The following is a 26404-nucleotide window of genomic DNA, read 5'->3' as shown; positions in this document are numbered from 1 at the left end:
GGCAAAAGAAGTCTTCTTATGGACTCAACCTTACATCCATCCGACAAGAGTCACATCACATTTGCTGACACTGGTAAAAGTAAGGTATTGGGTCTAGGTAGAGTTGCAATATCAAGGGATCAACACATGGATAAAGTCATGCTTGTTGAATCTCTTGGCTTCAACTTAATGTCTGTCTCAATGCTTTGCGATTTGACCATGATCGTAATGTTTGGAAAATATTGTTGCCTTGTACTAATGGAATCTGACAAGTCTCTAGTGTTTGAAGGGTATCGAAAAGATGATCTGTATGTGGTAGATTTCTCAGCAGGGCCACAACTTGTAGTATGTCTTCTTGCAAAAGCTTCAGAATGCTGGCTTTGGCATCGGAGGCTTGGGCATGCTGGCATGAGGAACCTCCACAGCCTTGCGAAGAAGAAACATGTCATAGGCATCGAAGGCGTCAAGTTCAAGAAAGATCACTTATGCGGTGCCTGTGAAGCAGGGAAGATGACGAGGGCAAAACATCCCTCGAAGACAATCATGACCACTACTCGACCCTTCGAACTGCTTCACATGGATCTTTTTGGTCCCACTCACTACTCAACTTTTACTACTACTGCTTGCCTCTATGGCTTCGTTATTGTTGATGATTATTCTAGATATACTTGGGTGCACATAATTCTTTACAAGACTGAAGTGCAGGATGTCTTCAGACGCTTCGCCAATCGTGCTATGAACAATTTTGGCGCCAAGATAAAGCACATCAGAAGTGACAATGGCACTGAATTCAAGAACACTGGCCTCGATACATATCTTGATACCTTGGGCATCACACATGAATTCTCAGCTCCGTACACGACACAGCAGAATGGCGTCATCGAACGCAAGAACAGAACACTCATTGAGATGGCCAGAACGATGCTAGATGAATACAAGACTCCAAGAAAATTCTGGACTGAAGCCATTGACACTGCATGCCATACAATCAATCGTGTTTATCTTCACAAGCTTCTGAACAAGACATCTTATGAACTCCTAACTGGCAAGAAGCCAAATGTCAGTTACTTCAGAGTATTTGGCGCAAGGTGCTGGATCAAGGACCCACACCACACCTCAAAGTTTGCACCAAAAGCACATGAGGGTTTTATGCTTGGATATGGAAAGGATTCGCACTCCTACAGAGTCTTCAATCTCTTTCATTACAAAGTGGTTGAAACAGTGGATGTGCGGTTCGATGAGACAAATGGTTCACAAAGAGAGAAACTGCCAAATGTGCTAGATGAAATTCCAGCTAGTGAATCAATCAAGCTAATGGGAACTGGAGAGATTATACCTTCTGAAGCTCATCCTGAAGAAGAACTTATCATCTCAGCACCTGATCCACATGAAGACAATGCTCAACCTGAAGACATTCCTCCCAACGACAACACAGATCAGCAAGAGCAAAGTCTTCGCCCTATACATCCTCGTGTTGCCAATGAAGTGCAGATTGACAGAATAATTGACAGCATCAATGCACCTGGTCCACTCACTCATTCAAGGGCAACTCAGCTAGCAAATTTCTGTGGGCACTTCGCATTCGTCTCAATATCAGAACCCAAGAAAGTTGAAGAAGCCTTCATGGAACCTGAATGGATTCAATCTATGCAAGAAGAGCTTCAACAGTTTGAGCTGAATAATGTATGGGAACTGGTTAAGCGTCCTGATCCACGGAAGCACAACATAATAGGCACCAAATGGATATACCGCAACAAGCAAGATGAGCATGGTCAAGTTGTCAGAAACAAAGCTCGTCTCGTTGCTCAAGGATATACTCAATTGGAAGGCATTAACTTCGATGAAACATTTGCTCCTGTGGCTAGGCTTGAAGCCATATGCATACTGCTGGCCTATGCAAATCATCATAACATTCTTCTATATCAAATGGATGTGAAGAGTGCCTTTCTCAATGGCAAGATTGAAGAAGAAGTGTTTGTTGCACAACCGCCTGGCTTTGAAAATCCAAAACATCCTGACATGGTATACAAGCTCAACAAGGCGCTGTATGGCCTCAAACAAGCCCCTAGGGCCTGTTTGTGTGCCAAATATATGTGGATGACATTATCTTCGGCTGCACAAATCAGAAGTACGGTGAAGAGTTTGGATATATGATGCAAGAGCAATATCAGATGTCCATGATGGGGGAGCTGAAGTTCTTCCTTGGTCTTCAAATACGACAACAACGCAATGGCATCTTCATATCTCAAGAGAAGTATCTCAAAGATTGCCTGAAGAAGTTTGGTATGCAAGACTGCAAAGGCTTCACAACACCAATGCCAGCCAAACATCATCTAGGTCCTGACGATAATGGTAAAGAGTTTGATCAAAAGGTATACCGCTCCATGATTGGTTCTTTACTTTATCTATGTGCATCTAGGCCAGATATTATGCTTAGTGTTTGCATGTGTGCTCGATTTCAAGCGGCACCAAAGGAGTCGCATCACTTAGGTGTGAAGCGAATTCTTCGATATTTGGCTCACACCCCAACTCTAGGATTATGGTATCCAAAGGGCTCAGAGTTTGATTTGGTTGGATTCTCGGATGTTGATTATGCTGGTGACAAAGTTGATCGCAAGTCTACATCAGGCACATGTCACTTTCTGGGATGATCACTTGTATGTTGGTCTTCAAAGAAGCAGAACTATGTATCTCTCTCCACTGCTGAATCTGAATACATTGCTGCTGGATCTTGCTGCGCTCAGCTTCTGTGGATGAAGCAAACACTCAAGGACTATGGCATTCATCTGAAGCAAGTGCCACTTTACTGTGACAATGAAAGCGCCATCAAGATTGCCAACAACCCAGTTCAGCACTCGAAGACAAAGCACATTGAAATTCGTCATCACTTTCTCAGAGATCATGTTGTGAAGGAAGACATTGATATCATACACATCAACACTGAAGAGCAATTGGCAGATATCTTCACCAAGCCCTTGGATGAGAAGAGGTTTTGCAAGTTACGGTGTGAGCTAAATATCCTGGAATCCTCAAATGTCCTGTGATCAGGCACACATCCTAACACTTATGCATATGATGACTTAGATGTGCAACACACAAAGTAAAGTATATCTTCAGTCAATGAAGACATACATTCTAAGTGTGAATACATTAATGTGGAATTTGACTTCGGAGCGCCATGATAATTGTGCGCCGTGTCTGGGTCTAATACTTCCTATACGGTGGGTAACGCCACCACCAAACGTTCTATTTTGAAGTGTTTCTCTCATGGCGTTACCTTGCAATGTCTTCACATTTGGTTTGGCTTCGAACTCAACATATTTTCATGTTTATCTTCACTATGTTGATTATATATATATATATATATGCTAGTGTTCTGTCCTCTACAGCATTCACTTATAGCTATATCTTCGTGTTGAATCTTTTGAACTAAGTGAATGTGATCGGACCCCAACTTCTCTATGCTTTCTATCTCAAACTCTATCTCTCCAAGTCATATGCATTCTATTGAAACTGTCAAATGTCTTCGCTGCGTCCTTGTCAGCAGAAGATATAGAGACAACCGTAAACTCCGTTTTCAATGCTCATTCCTCCACATAAAATCCGAAGAAGCAGGAACGACCGCCCGACAATCCAGGCGTGCGTGGGACATGGAACAAACCCCAAACTTCCGCAAACTGGCCACGCGTTCCTCAGATTCGAATCGCTAGGGGCACCTGACTAATAGTGCAGTGCCGCCCCTGCGCCTATAAATTCACACTTACCGCGGTCATTATCTCCTTCTTCCAACCTCACACAAACCCTAGCGCCACCGCTAGCTCTCGACGATGCCGGCGACGAAGCGCTTCGCTGCTGCAACCTCTCCGATGCCGTCTTCACGCCGATCGCGGACATCGTCCTCTCCGCCGTCGCCGTAGGTGTCTTTCGTCGCCAAGTTAGGGCATGGAGGATTGAACTGCTCGGCATCATCTCCCACTCCGTCTAGCAGTTCCAAGTGTGGTAAATAAAACTTCTTTTTACAGCCCCTTTTGATCTCATGGTTCTGTCACTTTCTACCATAAGAAGTTTCTCTTCACACAAGTTAGATCTCTCAATCTGCATCTCATAACATGCCTAGTATATTCACTTGTGCTTCATGAAGTAGTTAGATTCCTCACTTGTACTGATCTGTGGGTTCGTACAAATCTGGAACAAACTTCTTATCTATGAGTGAATGTCTTCGCACGATGAGGTCAATGTCTTCTAAACTGATTAATCTTCAAAACCTTCTGAGAATGCATATGACCTCTTCTCCTTCCCTCGCACCTTAATGCTGTCACAGGTACATGTCCGTGGGAGAATCCTTTGGTTCTCATAGTCTGCATTCATTTGCAGAGTTCTTATAGCATCACATAAATTCTCCTGAAGCCAGTTCCTGTTGGTCCAGCAAAAGAAATCCTTTGAACGTCTTGAAGCCTTCCAAGTTAAGGTTTATGGCTTCCGAAATAGCAGCAAGGATGGGGGGCAGACAGAGATGTGGAGGAACATCCAAAGATCTGCCTGATGAACTGGCAGAAATGTACAAAACAGATCCTGAAGAGAGTTATGGTCAGCGCAAGACCCAAATCCAATGGATTCGACGCTATTGGGCAGAACAATGGTTCCAATACCGCTTCGTCACCCAGGAGTATGCTGAGAAAAGTGCCATCAAGAGACCGTGGGGGGACATCCTTTACAAGAACCTCATACCCAGGACCAGAGATGAAGCCATTGCTCAAAGCTTCTACCCATGCATGGTCCGAGGACCACAGCCTGCTGAAGCACATCTGTCGTCACTACTCTGGTGTCGTGACGACAATCTGTTCAAGCGCAACTTCCAGTTTGCCCAGAACTCTGCGAAGCAGAACAAGAAGTTGGGGTTAGACTTCAACCCTGGTCCCTCTGCACCAAGGGCAGATGGCACACGCGACGCAGAACCCAATATCATCGGTCCGTATGCCAACCTTGAGGGCCTCATCACCCGCATCTTAGTCCAAGGGACTGCCGTGAATGACCCTCTAGCTGAATCTGAGTCTGATGAAGCTCCTGCTGTACGGAAGCCAAAGCAGTCAAAGAAGCCAAAAGCTTCAAAGCCGGCCCCTTCACCAAAAATCTCAAGGGCGAAGCCATTGGCAACTGCACCTCCTGAAGACAGTGTGCAGTCTGAAGACGTATCCCGTGTCTCCAAGCCCAGAAGGCCAAGATGCCTCAGCCACACACCGGCAAAGAGCTCACAACTGCTGCCATTCTGCGCAGCGAAGCCATTGATCTGTCAAGTGATGAAGATCTTGGAGATGACGCTCTCGAGCAGCTCATCAAGAGCAAAGAAGAAGCTGAAATCTTCAACAATTTTCCTCTCTTTGATGTCGCCATCATCCACAACTTCATCGACGAATGGTTTGCCACACCAAACATCAGCTTCGAAGATCTGCAGCTGCCCGTTGGCCTCAGCGTCGCCTTCCAAGGCGCTATTGCTTCAGAACTTGCAATTGCCCAGCGCATTGTTGTACTGAAGCAGAAAATTGATCATGAAAAGGCTCAGTTCAAGAAGCATGTGGCCAAGCTCAGCGTGCAAGAAGTGAAGAGCTTCAAGATCATGTTGCACGAACTAAAGGAAAACTTTCTGAAGAAGCATGCAGAAGCTCAAGGTTCGCGGGAGCGAATGAAGACTCTGGCAGACAGATGTGTGCAGGCCTACAATGAGGCTGAGAAGCGCAAGGCACTTGGGCGTCCTGGCATCGACCCCAAGATGGCCGCAAAGAAAAAGAAGAAGACTGTTCCAGCTGAACAAGAGGCACCAAGGCAGGAAGCAGTTCCGCTTGTCTTCCCAACTGCAACGATTGGATCGAAGCCAAAGAGCCGGTCAACAGCTTCAGAGCTCAAGAAGACAAGAACTGCTGAGGCTGAAGCCAGGAAGAGGAAAAGCTATGAAGCCTCTCCTACTGCACCCAGCAAGAAAAAGAGAAAGAACAAGAAATCTCGGGCTGCTCCCACAGAGCCCTTGATAGTTGAACCTATTTCTATGGTTCACCCTGACGCAGAATGTCAACTGACGATTCATGAGCCTGCTTCCACAGAGGCTCCTGAAGCTGAAGACATTCCAGCAGCTGATCCCATCACTGCTGAAGATATTGGTCATCGTGACAATGTAGAAGATGATGCAACCCTTCCTCAGTTAGAACACAGCGAACACATCAGCATTGGTCGTCCACTGACGCCAATTGCACAAGATGCTTCATGGGCGGATCGCCCTCAAGAGGAAGAAGACTATGAGGCCCAGCCCACTTCAATCCCGCAGACGTCGTCTGCGTTCCGCAGGATTCGCAAAGGTCCAAGGCCACAAGTCTATGCTGAAGACATTCCAGCTGCATCAACCACAGAAGAAGCACCACAAGAGCCCACTCCTATGCTCCACCAAGAAGCAGTTCTCTAGGAGAATGTGCTTGTGACTAACCCTCCAGCTAGTCAAGCGGAGGCTGAAAATATTGAGGCTGCCACAACCAACACTGAAGCCAATGTGGAGCCCTCCCCACCAAAAGCTTCAGAAGACAGCGAAGCTACTGATCCAAACACTTCTATTCCTGAGTCTGCTGCAGGTCCTCAATTTGATTACCATGTTGAGCACAGGCCTCATGTCTAGAAGCCAGTCCCAAGGCTGCCGAGGTTCCCAGGTCCTGCATCAGCACCTGGCTCCTTTAACATCAATAGCTTCAAGGCAGATAATACGTTCTTCAACAGCTCCAAGAACCCCTATTCAAGGGAAAGAATTTCATCAGATAGGTTCTGGAGCTATCCTCAGCGCAGCTACTATTCATGCATCCTATACAACCAAGGTCGCATCTTCCCGCACAAGCGCCTTGATGTTGAAGCCATTGCTGGTCTGCCCTGTTTAGAGGAAGCGTTGGATTGCTTCAAGCAAGTGGGTCTGCTGCAGTTTGTAACTGATGAAGAGCACTGGAATGAAGAGCTTCTGCTGCAATTCTATGCCACCCTCCACATCAAAGGATACAACAGAGATCCGAAGACTTGGGCCCTGGAGTGGATGACCGGCAATGTCCATCACGAAGCCAATGCATTTGATATCATTGAGCTCACCGGCCTGCCCACTCCTGGCGAATTCTTCGAGGAAGGTTGTCCACTACACACTGAAGCTCTTGAGAGCATATTCCAGAGGCCTGAACCGAATATGAGTCAGATGCTCTCAATTATGAAGCCATTGCCCCACGATGCTCCTTATCCAACAGAGTTCTTCGTTGAAGACTTTGAGTACCTGCCCAGAACCATCTATCACATTATCCGGCGGACTCTCTGGCCTATCAAAGGGCACTCTCCAAATGCCAAGATCGAGGATGCAATGAAGACTCTGATATTTTGTATCCTTCATGGCAAATGCTTCAACGCACAGGACTTCTTCATACGCCAACTTGCTGCATCAGGCTCAGATTTACTTGGTTTGAAGTTCTATGCTCCTTGGGTAATGAGACTGATCAAGCTTCACTCTGCGATCTCATATCAGCCCTCAGCCCGCAACCATCGGATCTTCTTGCCAGATGTGGATACCTCTGCTGAAGCTATATATCCTGAGCCTGCCAAGCAACCTTTGAGTCTTCAGAATGCAGAACACCAGAGCTTCACTCAGAACGTTGAAGGTATTGAAGCCATCTCCAGGGTGTATCCTTTGGCTGGCACTACACGTGCACCACACCCTGCTTCAACTGAAGCCACTGACAGTGCCACTGCTTCAAGACCCAAGAAGCGCACTCGTGTTCTCAATGACCGAGAGCTTCTTGTGGCCCTTCATCAAAAGCAGGATAGGCATCATGACTGGTTGAAGAGACAGATGAAGAGCCTCTTGGTGGATGTAAATCGCATCCGAAACCTTGCCACTAAGAACGCTTTCGTTGCCCATGAAACCTATCGCCGCACATGGAAAGGGCTAACGATGATGCTTTCTGAAGCTGATCTTCAAGACGATGGCTTCACTGAGAGATTCAAATTTGACTCCACACCTCCTCGAAGAGCTGTGCTGCTGGGGACACCATCTCATGAAGACTCTGAGTTTTCTTCCTCTGCTGCCACAGTCACTGCCAGAATCATTGAGGAAGAAGACGATGCTACCTCACCGCCACCTGCTTCAGCACCTCCAAGCTCTTCTGCACAGCCAAACAACTCCAACAACCCTGCTACTTCACCTACTCCTCATGGGAACGAGTAGAGGCTCTATGTCTTCAAACCTTTTTGGTCATTACTGACAAAAGGGGAGAAGCATATGAGATTGATAGTCTTCAAGCGGGTTCATATGGGCGGGTGCCTTATATTTTGCTTCGTGCTTACAACTCTCGTTTTTTTGCTACATTTGGTTCTTATGAGTTGTAACACTTAAACCAGATGGTCGTCTGCTACTTGTTTGCCACCCTGTTTTGCGAAGATAAATTCCGCATGTACGACGATAAATTCCGCACTTATCTCATTCTGCAGACGTCCATTTTCCATTATGCATGTCATTATCTTCATATACTTTCACATGCATAGTGGATTGGCATCATAAGATGAAATGGATCTCCACAAGTAAAACCTGCCATGTGCATTTGCATTCCAAAAGCAAATTAACTTATATGCACATCTTCAGGGGGAGCCCTTGCAACTTATGAAGACAATTCCTTATCCTTTACAATTTCACAGACTATATTCCCCGTTGAAAACTTCAACTAGTTTGTCATCAATCACCAAAAGGGGGAGATTGTAAGTGCATCTAGTGCCACCCCTAGTTGGTTTTGGAGTATTGACGACAAACCTAGTTGAGGGACTAATGTGTTTGTGAGAATTGCAGGATAACACAGGTAGAAGTCCCTCATTGATTCGGTTTTACTACCAGAGATGACCCCTAAAATGTATGAAGACATTGAAGTCAAAGGTGGTATATGAAGATATTCACATTGAAGACTAACAAAAGAAGACACGTTATGAAGCCTATGGAGCTCGAAGACTTAGATCCTTCGTAGTTCTTTTTCTTTTGTGTTGAGTCATAGGAACCACCGTACTGTTAAGTGGGGTCCAGGAGAACCAGTCAGAATGACTGAAGTGATGCCTAAACCAAAAACCTATGTCTTCGAGTGAAGACAATGAGAGCGAATCTTGTCCAGAGCCGGACAAGTCAGCTTTGCTTGTAGCCCAAGTAAAGTTGCCATGAGAGTTTGAAATCTGACCGTTGAGACACGTGTCAGTTCCTTAGTGACCTAGGGTCATTTCGGACAAATCAGGTCGGGTTGCCAAGTGGCTATAAATAGCCCACCCCCTACAACCATAAACGGTTGGCTGCTCAGATTGAGAGTACGGCTTTTGTCGTTTGAGAGCAACCCACCTCGAAGCCTTTGAGAGAGAGAATTCCTTGCGAGGATAAAGCCCTAACCACCCAGAGCCAGAGAACATTGGGCATCACTTAAGTCTTCTTGTCTGTGTGATCTGAAGACTTATTACACTTGAGGACTGTGCATCCCCAGACGGTTAGGCGTCGCGTTTAGAGCATCCAAGAGACATTGTGGATTGCCAGTGAATGAAGTCTGTGAAGGTTTGGGAGTCTACCTTGAAGACTTACCAGAGTGATTGGGCGAGGACTATGTGACCTTAGCTCAAGGAGAATACGGTGAGGACTTGGTGTCCTGAGCTGCGTGTTCAGGACTGGGTGTCCGGGACTGTGTGTCCTAAGGTTTAAATACCTAGCCGCTCCAACCAGACGTACAGTTGTCACAGCAACTGGAACTGGTCCAACACATCATTGTCTTCAACAAGTCACTGGTTTCATCTTCACTTCCTTTACTTACTGATCACTCATTGTGAAGTCATTGCGTGTCTGTTCTATCTTTTGTCTTCACAACGTGAGTGTATGATCTGTTTGGCTTCATAGTATCTTCCTACCTGATCCTTATTACACTACAGCTATTTGTCACTGTGCTTTCACTCTGTTGATACTTGACCATGGCTTGCCTAGTGTAGTCTAACTTCCGCTGCGTAGTAATAGGCATATTTCTACTGTTTTTCTTCATAACTTCCACGTTTTGAAGACTTTCATAAAAATCGCCTATTCACCCCCCCTCTAGTCGATATAACACACTTTCAGGGGGCCAACAACCACAACTATCCGCTAGAAGCAGCTAGATCACGACGAATCGGCATCTCGTCAATGAAAAGGAAGAGCCCTCCTGTGCCTTGGTAGATCATGAGTAGAACAATGTCTCCAATTTTCCAATATGGATGCATTGCCACGACAAGCGAGAACTTCTTAATTTGAATGGTTCCATTTCTGCGGGAAATGCAGTACCTTGCAATCACTTTGGCGTTATTATCAGGCACAAGTGTAATTCAACCACGCCGGGAAATCGATCCTGGAACTGCTACAACAGGAAATTTCTGTTGACATGTAGAATAAAAACTAATTGTAACATATTGTTGAATATATATATATATATATATAGTTTATGAGCATCACCATTAAAATAAGAACTTTTACCAGCGTGTTTGATGACCCACAAGTGTAGGGTATCTATCGCAGCTTTTCGATAAGTAAGAGTGTCGAACCCAACGAGGAGCAGAAGGAAATGATAAGCACTTTTCAGTAAGGTATTCTCTGCAAGCACTGAAATTATCGGTAACAGATAGTTTTGTGATAAGGTAATTTGTAAAGAGTAGCAAGTAATAAAAGTAAATAAGGTGCAGCAAGATGGCGCAATCCTTTTTGTAGCAAAGGACAAGCCTGGACAAACTCTTATATGATGTAAAGCGCTCCCGAGGACACATGGGAATTATCGTCAAGCTAGTTTTCATCACGATCATATGATTTGCGTTCGGTACTTTGATAATATGGTATGTGGGTGGACCGGTGCTTGGGTACTATCCTTACTTGGACAAGCATCCTACTTATGATTAACCCCTATTGCAAGCATCCGCAACTACAACAGAAGTATTAAGGTAAACCTAACCATAGCATGAAACATATGGATCCAAATCATCCCCTTACGAAGCAACGCATAAACTAGGGTTTAAGATTCTGTCACTCTAGCAACCCATCATCTACCTATTACTTCCCAATGCCTCCCTCTAGGACCAAACAATGGTGAAGTGTCAAGTAGTCGACGTTCACATGACACCACTAGAGGGATGACAACATACATCTCATCAATATATCGAACGAATACCAAATTCACATGACTACTAATAGAAAGACTTCACCCATGTCCTCAGGAACAAATATAACTACTCACAAAGCATATTCATGTTCATAATCAGAGGGGTATTAATATGTATAATGGATCTGAACATATGATCTTCCACCAAGTAAACCAACTAGCATCAACTACAAGGAGCAATCAACACTACTAGCAACCCACAGGTACCAATCTGAGATTTGGATACAAAGATTGGATACAAGAGATGAACTAGGGTTTGAGAGGAGAAGGTGCTGGTGAAGATGTTGATGGAGATTGACCCCCTCCTGATGAGAGGATCTTTGGTGATGACGATGGTGATGATTTCCCCCTCCCGGAGGGAAGTTTCACCGGTAGAACAGCTCCGCCAGAGCCCTAGATTGGTTCCACCAAGGTTCCACCTCGTGGCGGCGGAGTTTCGTCCCGAAAGCTTGCTTATAATTTTTTTCCTCGACGAAAGACTCCATATAGCAGAAGATGGGCATCGGAGGGCCACCAAGGGGCCCACAAGGCAGGGGGCGCGCCTAGGGGGTTAGGGCGCGCCCCCCACCCTCGTGGCTGGTGGGTGGCCCCCCTCTGGTACTTCTTGTGCTCAGTATTTTTTATATATTCTGGAAATAACTTCCGTGAAGTTTCAAGACTTTTGGAGATGTGCAGAATAGGTCTCTATTATTTGCTCCTTTCCCAGCCTAGAATCCCAACTGCCGGCATTCTCCCTCTTCATGTAAACCTTGTAAAATAAGAGAGAATAGGCAAAAGTATTGCGACATAATGTGTAATAACAGCCCATAATGCAATAAATATTGATATAAAATCATGATGCCAAATGGACGAATCAACTCCTCCAAGCTTAGACCTCGCTTGTCCTCAAGCGAAAGCCGAAATCGAAAAATATGTCCACATGTTTAGAGATAGAGGTGTCGATTAAAATAAAATACGGACATGAGGGCATCGTGATAATTCTTAGAACAACAACATATATATATATATTGTCATATGATCTCTTATGCTAAAGTAATAATTCAATCACGATTTCAAGTATGAATCATAAACTTCACTGAGAACTAACAAACTCTAATCTCAGTCATTGAGTCAATTGCAATTTATCATAACATAGGAAAGAGTCAATATAAGAGCTTTTCAGCAAGTCCACATACTCAACCATCTTTTAGTCTTTCACAATTGCTAACACTCACACAATATTTATGGGTCTGATGTTTTAATCGGACACAGAGAAAGATATGGGCTTATAGTTTTGCCTCCCAACGTTTTACCTCAAGGGTAATGTCAACAATAATAGTTCATGAAGACTCACATCCAGTTAGCTATATATATATCAGGATCTTTCCAACACATTGTTATTGCCAAAGGATTAAATGTAAAAAGGAAAGGTGAAGATCACCATGACTCTTATGTAAGGTAGAAGATAAAAGAAAAAGATAGGCCCTTCGCAGAGGGAAGCAGAGGTTGTCATGCGCTTTTATGGTTGGATGCACGAAGTCTTAATGCAAAAGAATGTCACTTTATATTGCCACTTGCGATATGGACCTTTATTATGCAGTCCATCGCTTTTATTTCTTCCATATCACAAGATCGTATAAAGATTATTTTCTTCGCACTAATAAGTCATACATATTTAGAGAGCAATTTTTATTGCTTGCACCGATGACAACTTACTTGAAGGATCTTACTCAATCCATAGGTAGATATGGTGGACTCTCATGGAAAAACTAGGTTTAGGGATATTTGGAAGCACAAGTAGTAAAACTACTTGGTGCGAAGAAATTGGCTAGCATGAGAGGGAAAGGCAAGCTCAACATGTTGGATGATCCATGACAATATAATTTATCTTAGATGTAAGAAAACATAACCCATTACGTTGTCTTCCTTGTCCAACATCAACTCTTAGCATGTCATACTTTAATGAGTGCTCACAATATTAAAAGATGTCCAAGATAGTATATTTATATGTGAACCTCTCTTTCTTTATTATTCCTATTAATTGCAACGATGACCAAAACTATGTTTGTCAACTCTCAACAACTTTTATTCATCATACTCTTTATATGTGAGCTCATTACTTTCCATAAGATCCGTATGATCTCTTTGTTTCTTTTTATTCTTTCTCTTTTTATTTTATTCCCTCAAGATCATAGCAAAATAATCAAGCCCTTGACTCAACACTAATCTTTATTATATAGCTCACTAACTCGATTACATAGAGGGTCATAAAGCAAAAACTCACACCTAGATCATACTAAAACTTTATTCTGATAGATCAAGATATTACGAAAAGGATCGAACTAAGAAAAATGGTAAAGATAAAAGTGATGGTGATACGATACCGGGGAACTCCCCCACGCTTGGCAGTTGCCAAGGGGAGTGCCCATACCAATGTGATTATATGTCTTTTGCTGGTGAAGGAGATGGAGTTGTTGATGATGTAGGCTTGTCGTCCCTCTTCCAAGGCATGGGCTCACCATCATAGAAAGATGATCGAGTCTACTGAATCCTCAAATCTACAGCCAAACTCATCCTCCTGAATCTATATTCATACTCACAGTTTTGGTTTTGCTGGTCATAGATATGGGCTTGGGGGTGCTCGATTTTCTCATGAAGCTTGAAGATGGCCTCCCAGTGTCCTTGACGTCCAGCTTGTATTTGTTGGTGAAATCTGTGATCATAATGTGATTGGACTCGAGTCCACTCTCCACCATCTCCTGACACTTGAAAACTTGTTGCTCCAATGCCTCGAGCCTTTCCTCCGTGCTTCCGGTCCTCCATGGTCCCTCAACATCGCTGATGTGCAACAACCCCTCACGCATCTCCATGGTTTGAGGGTGTTGCAGCACCTCAGCAAGGTACGGGCTGATGAACTTCTGGAAGAACTTGTCCGTGGGGAAGCTTGAAGACGACATGACGACCTAGATCTGTCTGAAAAACAGCTCGAAACAAAGACCAGAGATATTTGCGTGATACGGTGGTCAAAACTTTCGGGAGATTATATAATGATTTTTTACCAACCAAAAGAAGTATCGTGCAAGAAAACGGAGCCCGGAGAGCACACGAGGTGCCCACGAGGCAGGGGGGCATGCCCAGGGCGGTAGGACGTGCCTCCCACCCTCATGGAAGCCCCGTGTCCTTTCCGGTCTGCTTCTTATTTTCCTATATTCTTAAATATTTCAAAACGAAGAAATATTGCCATTAGAACGGTTTTGGAGTCGGTTTACATACCATACCACATACCTATTCCTTTTCAGAGTCTAAAACATTCCGGAAAGTGTCCCTTATGTATTCCTCCGGGGTCACGATTTCAATAATATTAGTTTCAAAATTTATAGGATTTCTTGAGATATAATGTTTAATTCTTTGACCGTTCACCACCCTCGGATTTGTGCCTTCGAAGTTGTTGACTTTTATTGCACTGGAATGATAGACCTCCTTGATAAGGTAAGGACCTTCCCATTTAGAGAGACGTTTACCTGCAAAAAAATCTTGAACAAGAGTTGTATAGCAATACATAATCACCTACATTGAACTCACGCTTTTGTATCCTTTTATCATGCCATCTTTTAACTTTTTCTTTAAACAGCTTGGCATTTTCATAAGCCTGGGTTCTCCATTCATCAAGTGAGCTAATGTCAAATAACCTCTTCTCATCGGCAAGTTTGAAATCATAATTGAGCTCTTTAGTGGCCCACTATGCCTTATGTTCTAGTTCAAGAGGTAAGTGGCATGCTTTACCATAAACCATTTTATACGGAGACATACCCATAGGATGCATCTTCAAGTTTCTTGGACCAATTCTTTCTAGATCTATTAACAGTCTTTTGCAAAATTAATTTGAGCTCTCTGTTACTCAATTCTACTTGACCGCTAGACTGTGGGTGATAAGGAGATGCAATTCTATGATTAACGTCATACTTAGCAAGCATTTTACGGAAGGCACCATGAATAAAATGTGAACCACCATCAGTCATTAAATATCTAGGGACTCCAAACCTCAGGAAAATAATTTCTTTAAGCATCTTAATAGAGGTGTTATGATCATCACTACTAGTTCGAATAGCTTCTACCCACTTATTAACGTAATCAACAACAACTAAAATATGTGTATACCCATTAGAGGAAGGAAATGGTCCCATATAATCAAAGCCCCAAACATCAAATGGTTTAATAACAAGTGAATAATTCATAGGCATTTCTAGACGTCTACTAATATTACCAAATCTTTGACATTCATCACAAGACAAGACAAACTTACGGGCATCCTTGAAGAGAGTAGGCCAATAAAAACCGGATTGCAATACCTTATGTGCAGTTCTATCTCCAGCATGGTGTCCTCCATAAAGCCTCAGAGTGACACCTGTATAGGATCCGTTCTTGTTCATGCTCAGGTACACAACGTATAATAATACCATCTACTCCTTCTTTATAAAGATGTGGGTCATCCCAAAAGTAATGTCTCAAATCATAGAAGAACTTTTTCTTTTGCTGGTATGTGAAACTAGGTGGTATAAATTTAGCAACAATATAATTAGCATAATCAGCATACCATGGAGCAGTTTGAGAAGCATTTATGACATTTAATTGTTCATCAGGAAAGCTATCATCAATAGGTAGTGGGTCATCAAGAACATTTTCTAACCTAGACAAGTTGTCTGCAACGGGGTTCTCAGCTCCCTTTCTATCAATAATATGCAAATCAAATTCTTGTAGTAAGAGAACCCATCTAATAAGTCTAGGTTTAGCATCTTTCTTTTCCATAAGGTATTTAATAGCAGCATGATCAGTGTGAATAGTCACTTTAGAATCAACAATATAAGGTCTAAACTTATCACAAGCAAATACAACTGCTAAGAATTCCTTTTCAGTGGTAGCATAATTTCTCAGGGCGTTGTCTAGAGTTTTACTAGCATATTGAATAACATTCAATTTCTTACCAACTCTTTGCCCTAGAACAGCACCTAGAACGTAATCACTAGCATCACACATAATTTCAAAGGGTAAATTCCAATCAAGTGGCTGAACAATAGGTGCCAAAAGTGATGCTTTCTTAAGTATTTCAAATGCTTCTACGCAATCATCATCAAAGACAAAAGGAATATCTTCTTGTAATAGAGTAGTCTGAGGCCGAGAACTTTTTGAGAAGTCCTTAATGGACCTCTTATAAAAACCGGCATGGTCGAGGAAGCTTCTTATACCTTTAATGTCCTTGGGACATGGCATCTTTTCAATAGCATCAACTTTAGCCTTATCAACTTCAATGCCTCTTTCAGAAATTTTATGCCCCAAGACAATACCTTCATTAACCATAAAGTTGCTTTCTCCCAATTCAAGACAAGATTAGTTTCTTCACATCTCTGCAAAACTCGATCAAGGTTGCTTAAGCAATCATCAAAAGAGGATCCATAAACGGAGAAATCGTCCATGAAAACCTCACATATCTTTTCACAAAAGTCAGAGAATATAGCCATCATGCATCTTTGAAAGGTAGCAGGTGCATTACATAAACCAAAAGGAATACGTCTATAAGAAAAAGTACTGAAAGGGCAAGTAAAAGTGGTCTTTGATTGATCTTCAGCTGACACGGGTATTTGAGAGAAGCCAGAGTAACCATCTAGAAAGCAAAAATGTGAATGTTTGGATAATCTTTCTAGCATTTGATCAATAAAAGGAAAGGGGTAATGATCTTTTTTAGTAGCCTTATTTAACATGCGGAAATCAATTACCATCCTATAACCCGTAATAATTCTTTGCGGAAATCATTTACCATCCTATAACCCGTAATCATTAGGAACAACAGTAATACCTCCCTTATTAGGGACACAATGGACAGGACTTACCCAGTGACTATCAGCAACGGGATAAATTATACCTGCCTCAAGGAGCTTTAATATTTCCTTTCTTACCACTTCTTTCATCTTAGGATTCAGCCGTTGTTGATGATCAATAACTGGTTTGACGTCTTCCTCCAATTTTTTTGTGTTGACATAGATTGGGACTAATGCCTTTAAGATCATCAAGAGTATATCCAATAGGAGCACAGTGCTTCTTCAGAGTTTTCAATAATTTCTCTTCCTCCTTCTCTGAAAGGTTAGCACTAATAATAACAAGATGTATTTTCTTTTCATCAAGATAAGCATATTTAAGAGTATCAGGTAATGGTTTAAGCTCAAACACGGGATCACCCATGGGTGGAGGTGGATCCCCTAGGATATGAATAGGTAAGTTGTGTTTCAGAATAGGTCCCTATTTAAAGAATACCTCATATATTTCCCTTCTTTCATTCATAAACATATCATTCTCATGGTCTAGCAAATATTGTGCTAATGGATCAGTAGGAGGCACGACGATAGAAGCAAGACCAATAATTTCATCTTTACTAGGAAATTCTTTATCATAGGTTGTCTACGAAATTTAGAAAAATTAAACTCATGAGACATATCCCCTAAACCAACAGAGACAATATCCTTATTGCAGTCTATCTTAGCATTGACAGTATTCAAGAAGGGTCTACCAAATATAATGGGACAAAAGCTATCTTGAGGGGGACCAAGAACAAGAAAATCAACAGGATATTTAGCCTTCCCACACAAGACTTCAACGTCTCTAACAATCCCAATTGGTGAAATAGTATCTCCATTAGCAAGCTTAATGGTTACATCAATACCTTCTATTTCAGCTGGTGCAATATCATGCATAATTTCTTTGTATAAGGAAATAGGTATTGCACTAGCACTTGCACCCATATCACATAAGCCATGATAATAATGATCTCCTATTTTAACAGAAATAACAGGCATGCCTATGACAGGTCTATGTTTATCTTTAGCACCAGGTTTAGCAATTCTAGCAGTCTCATCATAGAAGTAAATAACCTGCCCATCAATATTATCATCCAAGAGATCTTTAACGATAGCGACATTAGGTTCAACTTTAACTTGCTCAGGGGGTTTAGGTGTCTTTATATTGCTTTTTTGACCATAGTTGAAGCTTTAGCATGATTCTTTATTCTAACAGGGAAAGGTGGTTTCTCAACATAAGCAGTAGGAACAATAGGATCATTATAAGTGGTAGACTTTTCTTCAACTTTAATAGGTGCAACTACTTTTACTTCAGTGGGAGGATTATATTTAAACCACTTCTCCTTCGGGAGATCAACATGAGTAGCAAAGGATTCACAGAAAGAAGCTACTATCTCAAAGTCAAGTCCATATTTAGTGATAAATTTATGGAAAACATCGGTATCCATTAAAGATTTAACACAGTCAAACTTAGGTGTTATACCTGACTCCTTACCTTCGTCGAGATCCCAATATTCAGAGTTGTATTTAATTCTCTCCAATAAATTCCATTTGTATTCAATAGTCTTCATCATAAAGGAACCAGTACAAGAAGTATCGAGCATGGAGCGATTGTTGTTAGAAAGCCGAGAATAAATTTTTTGAATAATCTTTTCTCTTGAGAGATCATGATTGGGGCATGAATATAACATTGAATTAAGCCTCCCCCAAGCTTGATCGATGCTTTCTCCTTCGCGAGGCCAAAAATTATATATATAATTACGATCACGATGAAGAAGATGCATAGGATAAAACTTATGATGGAATTCCAATTTCAACCGTTTGTAGTCCCATGATCCCATATCATCACATAGCCTATACCATGTCAATGCATCTCCCTTCAAAGATAAAGGGAAGACCTTCTTCTTGATAACATCATCGGGCATACATGCAAGCTTAAATAATCCACAAACTTCATCCACATAAATTAAGTGTAAGTCAGGATGCAATGTTCCATCTCCTGCAAAAGGATTAGATAGCAGTTTCTCTATCATACCCGAAGGAATTTCAAAGTAAGCAGTTTCATTTTCAGTAGGTTGAGTAGGTTGAGGAGAAACTATTTGCTCTACTGCTAAGGGTGAAGATACCCCGAATAAGCCCCTCAAAGGATTACTTTCCATACTAAGAAGTGACAATAAATTTCAGCACACTATATAAATTTTTCCTTACCAAATTCCACCTACCAAAGGCGCTTCACTCCCCGGCAAAGAGTCTTGATGACCCACAAGTGTAGGGGATCTATCGTAGCTTTTCGATAAGTAAGAGTGTCGAACCCAACGAGGAGCAGAAGGAAATGATAAACAGTTTTCAGTAAGGTATTCTCTGGAAGCACTGAAATTATCGGTAACAGATAGTTTTGTGATAAGGTAATTTGTAACGAGTAGCAAGTAATAAAAGTAAGTAAGGTGCAGAAAGATGGCCCAATCCTTTTTGTAGCAAATGAAAAGCCTGGACAAACTCTTATATCATGTAAAGCGCTCCCGAGGACACATGGGAATTATCGTCAAGCTAGTTTTCATCACGATCATATGATTCGCATTCGGTACTTTGATAATCTGATATGTGGGTGGACCGGTGCTTGGGTACTGTCCTTACTTGGACAAGCATCCCACTTATGATTAACCCCTATTGCAAGCATCCACAACTACAACAGAAGTATTAAGGTAAACCTAACCATAGCATGAAACATATGAATCCAAATCAGCCCCTTACGAAGCAGCACATAAACTAGGGTTTAAGTTTCTGTCACTCTAGCAACTCATCATCTAGTTATTAATTCCCAATGTCTGCCTCTAGGCCCAAACAATGGTGAAGTGTCATGTAGTCGACGTTCACATGACACCACTAGAGGGATGGCAACATACATCTCATCAAAATATTGATCGAATACCAAATTCACATGACTACTAATAGGAATACTTCTCCCATGTCCTCAGCAACAAACGTAACTACTCACAAAGCATATTCATGTTCATAGTCATAGGAGTATTAATATGCATAATGGATCTGAACATATGATCTTCCAGCAAGTAAACCAACTAGCATCCACTACAAGGAGCAATCAACACTACTAGCAACCCACAGGTACCAATCTGAGGTTTGGATACAAATATTGGATACAAGAGATGAACTAGGGTTTGAGAGGAGATAGTGCTGGTGAAGATGTTGATGGAGATTGACCCCCTTCCGATGAGAGGATCGTTGTTGGTGACAATGGTGATGATTTCGCCGTCCCGGAGGGAGGTTTCCCTGGCAGAACAACTCTGCCAGAGCCGTAGACTGGTTCCACCAAGGTTCCGCCTCGTGGCGGCGGAGCCTCGTCCCGAAAGCTTGCTTATGATTTTTTCCTCGACGAAAGACTCCATATAGCAGAAGATGGGCATCGGAGGGCCACCAGGGGGCCCATGAGGTAGGGGGCGTGCCGAGGGGGGTAGGGCGCCCCCCCCAGCCTCATGGCTGGTGGGTGGCCCCCCTCTGGTACTTCTTCTGCTCAGCATTTTTTTGTATATTCGGGAAATAACTTCCGTGAAGTTTCAGGACTTTTGGAGCTGTGCAGAATAGGTCCCTAATATTTGATCCTTTTCCAGCCCAGAATCCCAACTGTTGGCATTCTCCCTCTTCATGTAAACCTTGTAAAATAAGAGAGAATAGGCATAAATATTGTGACATAGTGTGTAATAACAGCCCATAATGCAATAATTATTGATATAAAAGCATGATGCAAAATGGATGTATCAGTGTTGTGCACACAATTGGTCTTGTTCAATGTGTGCACCATACGTATAATTAATCCCATCCAAAATCCAGTGTTCATACGATGTGCTATCTCTATCAGAATATCAACAAAGTTTATGACATGCTTAAAGTCCTTCTAGTGAATTTTGGTACGCCTAATAACATAGAGACTGTTCACTATGCATCCAACATATCCTGCTTAAAAGGTGGAAAGTTATTATTTATTCAGAACATGGCAGAATAATATATATAGTGCGCATAAATTGGTAAATAGAATTTATTACTGCCAAGGAACGGAGTCAGAAAATGAAATCACAATTGGTTGCTTAAATAGTGATGAATTTGTCAGAACAAATACCTGGATTTTGCTAAGTAATATGACAGGAGAAAGTTTAAAGGACACTAACCTCGATCAGACATTGATCGACAAATATTGGGGAAGTAAACATCCATGTTAATTAGACCAGGCTGTGGTGCACGCACTAGAATTTTTATTGCCAGCTTTCAGTTCATAACACTTAGACATTTTTCTCCAAAGTTCCGCATTAAAATAGGAGTGACCATCTTTATCAAGTTCTACGCTAACTGTCATTGTAAATCCATGTTGCGTTGTCAATATGACATACTAGGAGTCATCAACAAAGTAAAGCCCAAGATTTCCTTCTACTCCTATTCAAGCAAAGCAAGGTGTGTAATGCTTGAAATGAAAATTAAGATCATAAATTATATATATTGAAACAACAGAGCAAGAGGCAAATATGGGAGTAAATGATAGAACAGATCAATATATAGATGAAAGCAAAGTACAAAAAAATAGAATTTAAAATAGATAATGTAACAAAGATGTGATGCAAATATATAGATAATGTAGCAACATGCGGTATATGTTCATAAATTTAGGCCATGCAAACCGTGGTAGGTTGAGATTGAGCAGACCGAGTGCTCCCTGAAGTCATCTGGAGCACTTTGGACACATGAATGAACACTCACGAATCAGCTAGAAAAAAAATGGTTCCACGGAGATTTCCACCAGTTTATTAACTGCGATGGACGAACTGCGATAAGAGATGAGTGAATATTTCGCTAAGTTCATTAACTTCTCCATGAGAAAAATCCCCGGCCCAATCCTGCAGAAAACCCTAGTCGACCAGAGTCTAGAATGTCGGTGTAGATAGGCGGCCGAAAGCGGTAGGGGCGAAATCCCATGCCGTTAGGAGCGTGACCACCGCCCGCCGACAACAGCCGTCGAGCTTAGGGCGGCCGCCGTGATAAAAGTTGATGAGGTGCAGAGTTGCGGAGGAGTCCACAGCGAGTGGGTGGGGACAAACTGAGTGAGGGTTTTCTTTTTTCCTTTTGCATGTGTGAGTGAACACACATGGTTCACAGAGGTGACATAGATGAATCGTGTGCGATAGTAAATCACCGAGATTGAATGGGAATCCAAATTTCCTTTTTCCTTCATCCATGAGTTTTTTTCTATGATGAACATAAACCTTGCTAATCACGATGTTCAAATTTGGCACTTTTCCGGGTTCATTTACAATATTTAGGGCATTATGTGCATTTTGTAGGCATTAATGCACATAATTCAAATTCAAACAATTGGTGCTTGAAAGGGTGCACAATAATGGTGTAGAAAAACCATATACTATAAAAAAGACACATCCGTGACAATTTGGGTAGAACAAATTTTTTTCTATCATGCTTATGACACTTCTATGATGATAATTGTGACAAAACCTGATATCATCATAGATCTGGTGGGCTCCTAGTTCTATGACAAAAAATCATGACAGAAAATGGGCTTTTCATCCTGGGCAGGCCGGAGATGCAGCTGCATGACATTCTTTGGGTCGTCCATGACGGGAAAATGTGGTAGAAGTGACGGCGAGGAAAATACCGGGGAGTTCCTGGTTACGGTGGGTGGTCGGGCCGGAGATGACGAAGACGATGCGAGTGGCGATGCAAACGCTAAAGTTCAACAAGCCGATGCAATCCTCCGTGCGAGGCATCGGACCACGTGAAGCTACAGTATACATAAAACAAGTTTATAGAGAAACGTCTATTAGTCGTTTTTCTATAAACTGACTTTTTGAGTTTTTAGCAAACCAGATTATCCATATCCACGATTTCATTGGATAACCCAAACAAGGTGTTAGGCGGTTATAACATATTTTACGTTTAAGAAAAACCTCCACAAACACCGTATCCAAACAACCCCTATATAATACCGAAAACAAGTTCTTTAATAAGTATAAAGGCAACACGTGGGTTGTGCTTGCAGTGCTAAAATTTACTCTAGTGTGTACATATATATTCTCTCCTTCCCATAATATAAGATTTTCTTATATTCAATATACTCACATATTAGATGCAGTAACATCTTATATTATGGAACGGAGAGAGAAACACTTATAGTGTATCGCATAATTTTTTTGTTGCAGTAAAGTCATTGCAAAACATGCACTAGCACGTAGAACCTACAACAGCATGCAAATCACTCTTTTTTCTCCTCAAAAACCGTCGGTGTATACCTCTATCTGACATTTCTTTTTCAAACCTCTGTCAAGCATCAACCTTTTATAATCGGTCGGTAATTAACGACGACAAGCCATATCACTTATGAGTTGTCATGATGTCTCAATTTGGTGGCCTTCTACAACCTACTTGTGCACTTTATTTCTAACAAGATTAAAACTACAAAAAAATATCTCTTGCGTACATACAACCCTGAGCTAGCTCAGGATCTCAGGGAATAAAATTTTGATTGAGATATCCCAACTTACCCGTATATATTAAGCAGCTTTCGGCACTGTTTCACAAATTAATTAATTGGTAGCTATTTGTATGTGGAGCCACTCTCAACTCAAATCATGGTGCTCGGCTTCTAATTTAGTTTAAACAATTAATTCGCCTAACCTAAAAGGATGATGGTAACTAAACAACTTGTTTAGCCGGCTAGTGGAGTGTACGGCTTAGTTTGCACTACCTGCCTATCACAGGAGGTGTCTTTCAGAATCATGGTTGGAGTCTTGGTGTTTGCGGTTTGTCTCTTCTCTTAAATTCTACGGTTGATTTCTTTGTGCTTGCGTGAGCTGTAGTAGTGATGCAAAAGGCAGGGATGGAGTAAATGTCTGACTATAGTTTACTCTGGAGAAGAGCTCTGGATCGACTCTTTGGAAAATGTTGTGTTATATCTCACGCTCTTATTATTATTATTATTATTTACAAGTGGTGTAGAAAGTTGTTTGAATGCGCACCTTCATTGACAAAATGATCAGTAAGAGATTTTGCATACTCTGCTACCCAGTTTCGTGTTACAAGATTATTATACTCGGACTTTATTAACTACATACGATCAACTAGCTTGAACCACCCTTCGGCCCATATACTTCTGCTTAAGAACCAGTGCTTAAGCCCATATATTCTTGAGACTTCACTATCAAAAAGCCGGTGTGTTGCAATGGGAGAACAATAATACCACACGCCACTAATCCAGTAACTATGACTCTAAACACCAATAGGTCCTTGTGCATCTCATCTGTGTTCCGCTTATCCTCTTTTTCACCATTGCCGATGGTGGCCTTAGTCGTTAGACAATCAAAACACGTTTGAATGTGATCAATCCTAAGGTGTCTCTCTCCCTCCGCATGATAAACTGCCTTTTTCCCAAGGTTTTGCCTAGGCATGCATGTGTTCTTATTGGCTGTTGATTAAGGTTGCTGCCCTAACTAGAATTTTAAAAATGTTTAATATGTTAAACAACATCAGATTTACATTATACACATTTTTCTAATAAATTTTCCTATAAGACATGTCAAAATTCGACTTAGGGCTTAAAATATGGATATTTTGAAACAACATTTCAAACTACCAAAAAGTTATTTTCTAGATGGAGTGTGGCTTTATTAACCGAATATCTAGAGGGTTTCTGCAAAAAATGAAATGTTTTGTGGGCTCACATAAAATAGGATCGCAATTGGATTCGCTGAAAGATCAGGGGTTTTCTGCAAAACATGAAATGTTTTTTTAGACTCACCTAAAATAGGTTGACGGCTTGAGTTCAAGAAGCTATAGGGGGTTTTCTACAAAAAGTGTGACTGGCGGGCATAAGCATTTCTCCCTTCATTAGTAAGTAGAGATGAGGCACATATTTTCAATTTGCACGTCCAATCCTGTGATGATGTTTCTTGGAGTCTGGCGGGTGATGCCTTTGTTTCATTGTTTGTGAGCTTGCATACATTTCAAATCGGATTACAAAAAACCGGATGAATCACATGCAAACAGGACGATTTTCATCTAAACCGGAGCACATTCATTACATTTTCGACATATTTCAACTAAACTATTGATGGTGCAGAAGAATATCAGATCCCTCGGTAGATGCCCCGATGTAGCCGGAAGTCTCAGAGCGGAGGTCGCACGAGGATTTGCCTAGGTTCGTGACTTCGGTGAGTAATACCCTACATCCTCCTCGTGTTTGTTATTCATGGCGGCGAGATGCCTGGTGCGAGGGGTTTATAATGGTGTCTATGAGGTGACTACCATGAGTTGTTTCTACAGGAGTAGATGGATACGTGGGTTACCTAGCCTCCCCTTAGTCATTCGAGGAAGCTAGCTAGGGTTTTACAAAGGGACGAAACCTATCTAGGGTTGCCACTATCGGTGCCAAAACCGGCGGATGTCGGTTAGGGGGTCCCAAACTGTGCTTCTGAGGTTGATGGTAATAGGAGACAGGGAACACAATGTTTACCCAGGTTCGGGCCCTCTCGATGGAGGTAAAACCCTACGTCCTGCTAGATTAGTATTGATGAGTATAGGGGTTACAAGAGTTGATCTACCACGAGATCGTAATGGCTAAAACCCTAGAAGTCTAGCCTATCTGATTATGATTGTCCCTATAGACTAAACCGTCCCGTTTATATAGACACCAGAGGGGACTAGGGTTATACAAAGTCGATTACATAGAAAGGAAATAGTATATCCGGCCGCCTGGCTTGCCGTCCATGCAAAGAAGAGTCCTATCCGCACACGGGGGAAAGTCTCCCATCTTGTATCTTCATGGCCCAATAGTCCGGCCCATGTCCAACAGACTGGACGCCCGAGGACCCCTTAGTACAAGACTCCCTCAGTAGCCCCTGAACCTGGCTTCAATGACGAGGTGTCTGGCGCGCAGATTTGTCTTGGAAATTGCAAGGCGTGTTCCTTCTCCGAATACTACGATGAATATAGTCTTCGAACAATGACCGTGTCCGGATCTGCAAAAGAAGTACCACACACCCCCGCAGAGAGTATAATATTTCACGATTCCCATCTGCTGACATCTTTTTGTAACGTGATATCACGTCCCTGCCCGAGCTTTATTTCGAACCGTTTTTTGACCTGCTGCTTCGTATTTCGAGATGCGGTTTTATTGGCACGTCTTGTCAAAGCAGAGATCATGTCCCCTTATTGCGGGATCCTTATCAATACGAGTATGGGTAATCCAACTGTTCGGCCTGCACGACCCCTAGGGAATAGGCGAGTTTCATTGCGAGTGGAGAGGCCTTTTGATATTCACCGTCTTTATACGAAGATAAGGATTCATCTCTTCCACCCACGCCTTCTCTCCTTCCATCTACCCAC

Source organism: Triticum urartu, chromosome 2 (genome assembly GCF_003073215.2).
Source record: "Triticum urartu cultivar G1812 chromosome 2, Tu2.1, whole genome shotgun sequence".
Lineage (NCBI taxonomy): Eukaryota > Viridiplantae > Streptophyta > Magnoliopsida > Poales > Poaceae > Triticum > Triticum urartu.
This window is presented reverse-complemented; position numbering follows the sequence as displayed.